The sequence below is a fragment of the Oncorhynchus clarkii genome, chromosome 9 (assembly GCF_045791955.1).
Source record: "Oncorhynchus clarkii lewisi isolate Uvic-CL-2024 chromosome 9, UVic_Ocla_1.0, whole genome shotgun sequence".
Classification (NCBI taxonomy): domain Eukaryota; kingdom Metazoa; phylum Chordata; class Actinopteri; order Salmoniformes; family Salmonidae; genus Oncorhynchus; species Oncorhynchus clarkii.
The window spans coordinates 42,538,667-42,545,928 of NC_092155.1; positions in this window are offsets into that span (position 1 = coordinate 42,538,667).

Consider the following 7,262-nt stretch of genomic DNA (forward strand, 5'->3'; position numbering starts at 1 on the left):
TGTTGGTCAGCTTGTGTTGGTGACTTCAGTACCTCTCTGTAGCGTACATGTGGCCAGCACCTGTCTGACCCCCTCCTCCCTCTCTCCTGCCCTCTTCATTACCCATTGAACCCTCATTACCATTTCCACTGGGACGCTGCTCTCTGTCAACCCCCTCCCACCCCCCACTCTCCCCCATCCCTGCCTTCTGACACCCGGAGCCCCACCCGGAGCCCTATAACTGCCCTCCCCCAGCCAATCAGCAGGCGGAATTCTCCCCCTCGTCATCATCCTCCTCGCATTCCTTTATTGGGTTGTGCTTTCTGCATTACCTCTGTTCCCCTGGTGATTACTCTTAAATTGCATCCATGTACTGCGAGCTGAAGCCCGCAGAGACCTCCCTTTCCTGGGGTTCATTTCCACCCAGCCAGCCTCTGCTCTGTATGGAGCTCTCCTCCTCCATTATATGGACTGGGTGGAGACACGGTGGGAGAACAGACTCGCATCAGATGTAATGTAGAATTCAATCACTTACAAGAGAGGGGAAACAACTGGGAAACCCTATAGGAAACATAAAGAATGGCTCCTACCGGATGAGGAACGTGTGTCCCTGCTGTTCTTTGTCTTCTACATATTTCAACATATGTATTGTATAAAATGGTAGGCTACAGTAGCCTACACCGGCATAGCAAATAATAGGGTTAGGGTTAGATGCAAATGCTAACAGATGCAAATGTATCATTCTCCATCCATGTTTAAATGTCAGATCTTTTGTGAACTTTTAGCCATAACTGAAGCAGGAGAGGGAGTTCCATAACTTAAATTTCAAATTTCCACTCGCGCCTCGCTCGAGACCCAAGAACTGAGCATTCGTGACCTCCCGAGTGGCGCAGTGGTCTTAGGCGCTGCAACGCAGTGCTAGTTGTGCTATTAGAGATTCTGGGCTCGAGTCCAGGCTCTGTCGCACCCGGCCGTAACCTGGAGGCACATGGGGTGGCGCCCAATGTGGGGGGGGTTTGGCGGCAGGGATTTTTTTAATTTAATCTTTATTTATTCACAACTGCGACCTGGCCAAGATATCCTTGTCCAATCACGCACCAGCGACTCCTGCGGCGGGCCGGGCACAGTGCATGTTGACATGGTCGCCAGGTGCACAGTGTTTCCTCCGACACATTGGTGCGGCTATCTTCCGGATTAAGTGGGCATTTTGTCAAGAAGCAGTGCTGGCTTGGTTGGGTTGTGTTTCGGAGGACGCACAGCTCTCGACCTTTGCCTCTCCCGAGTCCGATTGGATACGACAAAATTGGGGAGAAAAAGGGGTAAAAGTATTTGAAAAAATATATATATATTTTATTTTTATATATATTTTTCCATAAGCAAAGTCGACATTAGGATGTAGTTTAAACCACATCAGAGAGAATTGATCTAATTACCTAAAGTCATTTTCTTGTGCTTTGCCACCATTATTTATTGGTGCGCATCCGTTCTATCTCGCTAATAGCCTATATTTCACGGAAATAGGGTTGGAATGACAATCTACACTGAACAAAAATATAAATGCAACATGTAAAGTGTTGGTCACATGAGCTGAAATAAAAGATCCCGGAAATGTTCCATACGCACAAAAAGCTTATTTCTCTCAAATGGTGTGCATACATTTGTTTACATCCCTGTTAGTGAGCATTTCTCACTAAAAGGGCACTCTAAAATGTGCAGTTTTGTCACACAATACAATACCACAGATGTCTCAAGTTTTGAGGGAGCGTGCAGTTAGCATGTTGACTGCAGGAATCTCCACCAGAGCTGTTGCCAGAGAATTGAATGTTAATTTCTCTACCATTAGCTGCCTCAAATGTCGTTTTTTAGAGAATTTGGCAGTATGTCCAACCGGACTCACAACCACAGACCATGTGCATGACGTTGTGTGGTGGAGAGGTTTGCTAATGTCAATGTTGTGAACAGAGTGCCGTGACGAGATCCAGAGGCCCATTCATAATGCACGGCCTCATGTCGCAAGGATCTGTACACAATTCCTGGAAGCTGAATATGTCCAAGTTCTTCCACAGTCACCAGACATGTCACCCATTGAGCATGTTTGGGATGCTTTGGATCGACATGTAGGATAGCATGTTCCAGTTCCCGCCAATATCCAGCAACTTCGCACAGCTATTGAAGAGGAGTGAGACAACATTCCACGGGCCACACAAACGGCAGCCTGATCAACTCTATGCGAAGGAAATGTGTTTCTCTGCCCGAAGCAAACGGGTCACACCAGATACTGACTGGTTTCCTGATCCATGTCCCTATCTTTTCTTTTAAGGTATCTGTGACCAACAGATGCATATCTGTATTCCCAGTTATGTGAAATCCATAGATTAGGACCTAATTAATGTATTTAAATTGACTGATTTCCTTATATCATCGGCAAATTGTTGCATGTTGCGTTTGTATATTTGTTCAGTATGAATAGCCTGGTAAACTTGTAAAAGTTGTCAGGATGTGTGCGTGTGCTGCTCTGTCTACTCTCACTCAGGTGACTCAGCTGCCTACTGCAGCACTCAATCTCATCACACACACACACACACGCACACACACACGCACACACACACACACACACACCTCCAGCCCTCCCCACCAATCACTCATGCAGAAACAGGCTGCCTCACTGCCTGATAGTCAGCAGCAGCAGGTCACAGTGAAATACGTTTTTTTAAATACTGTCATGGCGGCCACGGTGCAATTTAGATGTAGCCCAAAAACCCATGACCTGCGACCAATACATTTTTATCCGCGATGTCGTTATCAAAGTAGCCCAATGGTAGGAAAACCCGAAGACATGGCAACCCTGGCATACCATATTTTTTAAAAATGATGACAGCTGTGATGGAAACCGGAAGTTTGGGTACAAGTTCATAAATGCCTTACGGAAAAAGTGTTCCTTCGACGTGGTGGATCTTTTTTGTGTTTGTAAAATTCATTATAATCCAGAACTGGAAGTGGAAACACCTTTCTGCGCAAATGTGATATAATAACCATCCTATGGAAGTAAACTTGGAGTCACACGATGACATAGTGTTTGGTTTTTATCTGCAACAAGTCCGTCTGGTGGAAACACGCCAACTGGTGGGGAAAGAGCTGCATATTTCCATCATGCAGTTTTTTGAACATTCCCATGAAAACCGGTCGACAACTGGATGGAAACCTAGCTACTTGTGAGCGTAAAAGTCTTCATCAGGAGGCTTTTAGTTTCAGCGCTGAATCACACTAGTCTACTCTGTCGGTGTTATGGTTGAGGATCCAAAGCCAGGGAGAAAGGGAGAGAGCGAGAGGTTGGGAAGATAATGGAATATAGAGCATCAATGCCACCGCTGAACTGAGACTCAGTATTGCATTCCTTGGACGTTAATATCCCAAAGAAGCCCAAATCATGGTTCCAAACTACAACCCTATCCCCGCATCGTCACAGTCCCCCAACCTACCTTTTGAACGTCAGCTTGGAGACCTAAGCCGTGAACCTCCCAACCGGACGGTCCGGACTACAATGCACCACAGTGAAGGAAGAGGAGAGGGATGGAGCGACACAGAGAGGAAAGGGAAGAAAGTGGAGAAGGGGGGGGGGGGGGGGTGTGATAAGAGGAAAGAGGGTGTGCGGGGAGAGAGGCGCAGAGCTATGGCCTGATATTCTGTAAGGGTGGCCTGTGTGTGTGAGAGGGACACAAAACAAGAAGCTAGTGCAGGCCTACACACTGGACCTCAACTCGATGACGAGGAAGACAACATGAATCATATTCATTCATCTTACTGTGTGCTAAACGTTGTACAGCTGGACAACAGCTTTGTCTAAACCTGCACACAATCACAACATTTCTGGATGTTATGTAGGTTTTTTACGGTCACATAAAAGTTTAACATCCCCCAGAATGCATGTCAGTCAGTCTACCCAGGAGGTTTGTGTGTGACTGTGTGTGGGGCCGTGTGTGTGTGGGACTGTGTGTCTGAGTGTCTGTGTGTGTGTGTGTGTGTGTCTGTCTGTCTGTCTGTCTGTCTGTCTGTCTGTCTGTCTGTCTGTCTGTCTGTCTGTCTGTCTGTCTGTCTGTCTGTCTGTCTGTCTGTCTGTCTGTCTGTCTGTCTGTCTGTCTGTCTGTCTGTCTGTCTGTCTGTCTGTCTGTCTGTCTGTCTGTCTGTCTGTCTGTCTGTCTGTCTGTCTGTCTGTGTGTGTGTGTGTGTGTGTGTGTGTGTGTGTGTGTGTGTGTGTGTGTGTGTGTGTGTGTGTGTGTGTGACACTGGTTAGTGTTAAGCTCTCATGGTAACAAGGAGAAGACAACTCGGATAGCAGTAGGGTTAAAGGTTACGACCCTCATACATTACCCATAAGCCTGGTCCTTGGGCCTGTCGCCCCTCACACACTCCACAGAGCTCCCATCCAAACACACTGCTGATCAACGAGCACTCACACACACTCATCATCGGGTGGGGAATAACCACTCGTCACGGGTAAGCCCTCCTGTCCTCGCTATAGAACCCCACGCACGCAAACACTCACACACACCTGACATTCAGAAACACACTACCCCTTCAGACCCATGCTCAAGAATATTAACAGTATTCTCATTCCCAAGCTTTCCATCCAAGTCTCTTCCCTCATCACTGTCTACCCAGTCAGTGACATCTACAGTAAACCCTGTATCTGTGTCCTCATGTCTGCCTCTCTGCATGGCTCTGTGATGGAGGGTGACTTTCATACAGGTCCACTATAGCGGCCCTGAAGCACGCGAGGCCAATTACCTTCTGTCCCCGGTACAGTAGGGAGGATCACGTAACCACGTTGGGAAAGCTCTCTCTCTCTCTCCTAATTACAATTTAGCAGCTGTCAAGCGTGATTTATTTTTCTTTCCCTCCTTCTGGACTGCAGCGGAAACCCTGCTTCTGGGGGTCTCACACAGACACATGCACGTTGGCCGTGCTACGCTACCTACAGTAGAACATAGGGGAAACGTGGCCATCAGAGGGAAAAGTAGTGAAGGAGTGAGTGCAGCTGCACTGCTCAATCCCAAAACCTGCACACACACACACACACACACACACACACGACCCAGGTGCCTCAGTCTGAAGTTATGAAATCATAAAGAGAGTATACGATCAATTATTGAAGGAGAGCGCAGTATGTATCATGCGCAACACGTTTTCTAAGTAAAGCAAAGTGCAGAGTGTCTTCTTACTCTGAGAGCTCTTCATTCGATATCGTCTCCACTGAGAGGTTTTTATCCCCGGGAGCTACAGGAGAGAGAGCTTCAAATCAATTTGTATTTGTCACATGCGCCGAACACAACAAATGCTTACTTACAAGCCCTTAACCAACCAATGCAGTTTTAAGAAAATATGTCCTAAATAAACTAAAGTTAAAAACAGTAACATAAGAAAATAACATTAATAAGGCTATATACAGTGCCTTGCGAAAGTATTCGGCCCCCTTGAACTTTGCGACCTTTTGCCACATTTCAGGCTTCAAACATAAAGATATAAAACTGTATTTTTTTGTGAAGAATCAACAACAAGTGGGACACAATCATGAAGTGGAACGACATTTATTGGATATTTCAAACTTTTTTAACAAATCAAAAACTGAAAAATTGGGCGTGCAAAATTATTCAGCCCCTTTACTTTCAGTGCAGCAAACTCTCTCCAGAAGTTCAGTGAGGATCTCTGAATGATCCAATGTTGACCTAAATGACTAATGATGATAAATACAATCCACCTGTGTGTAATCAAGTCTCCGTATAAATGCACCTGCACTGTGATAGTCTCAGAGGTCCGTTAAAAGCGCAGAGAGCATCATGAAGAACAAGGAACACACCAGGCAGTTCCGAGATACTGTTGTGAAGAAGTTTAAAGCCGGATTTGGATACAAAAGGATTTCCCAAGCTTTAAACATCCCAAGGAGCACTGTGCAAGCGATAATATTGAAATGGAAGGAGTATCAGACCACTGCAAATCTACCAAGACCTGGCCGTCCCTCTAAACTTTCAGCTCACACAAGGAGAAGACTGATCAGAGATGCAGCCAAGAGGCCCATGATCACTCTGGATGAACTGCAGAGATCTACAGCTGAGGTGGGAGACTCTGTCCATAGGACAACAATCAGTCGTATATTGCACAAATCTGGCCTTTATGGAAGAGTGGCAAGAAGAAAGACATTTCTTAAAGATATCCATAAAAAGTGTCGTTTAAAGTTTGCCACAAGCCACCTGGGAGACACACCAAACATGTGGAAGAAGGTGCTCTGGTCAGATGAAACCAAAATTGAACTTTTTGGCAACAATGCAAAACGTTATGTTTGGTGTAAAAGCAACACAGCTGAACACACCATCCCCACTGTCAAACATGGTGGTGGCAGCATCATGGTTTGGGCCTGCTTTTCTTCAGCAGGGACAGGGAAGATGGTTAAAATTGATGGGAAGATGGATGGAGCCAAATACAGGACCATTCTGGAAGAAAACCTGATGGAGTCTCCTGATGGAGACTGGGACAGAGATTTGTCTTCCAACAAGACAATGATCCAAAACATAAAGCAAAATCTACAATGGAATGGTTCAAAAATAAACATATCCAGGTGTTAGAATGGCCAAGTCAAAGTCCAGACCTGAATCCAATCGAGAATCTGTGGAAAGAACTGAAAACTGCTGTTCACAAATGCTCTCCATCCAACCTCACTGAGCTCGAGCTGTTTTGCAAGGAGGAATGGGAAAAAATGTCAGTCTCTCGATGTGCAAAACTGATAGAGACATACCCCAAGCGACTTACAGCTGTAATCACAGCAAAAGGTGGCGCTACAAAGTATTAACTTAAGGGGGCTGAATAATTTTGCACGGCCAATTTTTCAGTTTTTGATTTGTTAAAAAAGTTTGAAATATCCAATAAATGTCGTTCCACTTCATGATTGTGTCCCACTTGTTGTTGATTCTTCACAAAAAAATACAGTTTTATATCTTTATGTTTGAAGCCTGAAATGTGGCAAAAGGTCGCAAAGTTCAAGGGGGCCGAATACTTTCGCAAGGCACTGTACAGGGTGTACCGGTAACAGGTCAATCTGCGGCAGGGGAGGCTCCTCACAGGAGGAAGGAGAGGACCATCCTCTCAAAATATAAAAAACATATCATTTTTAGATAAAACTATACTAAATTGAATCACGTGACCAAATAATTGATTAAAACACACTTTATTTGCAATGACGGTCTACAGTAGCCTCAACAGCACTCTGTAGGATAGCACCATGGTGTAGTCGG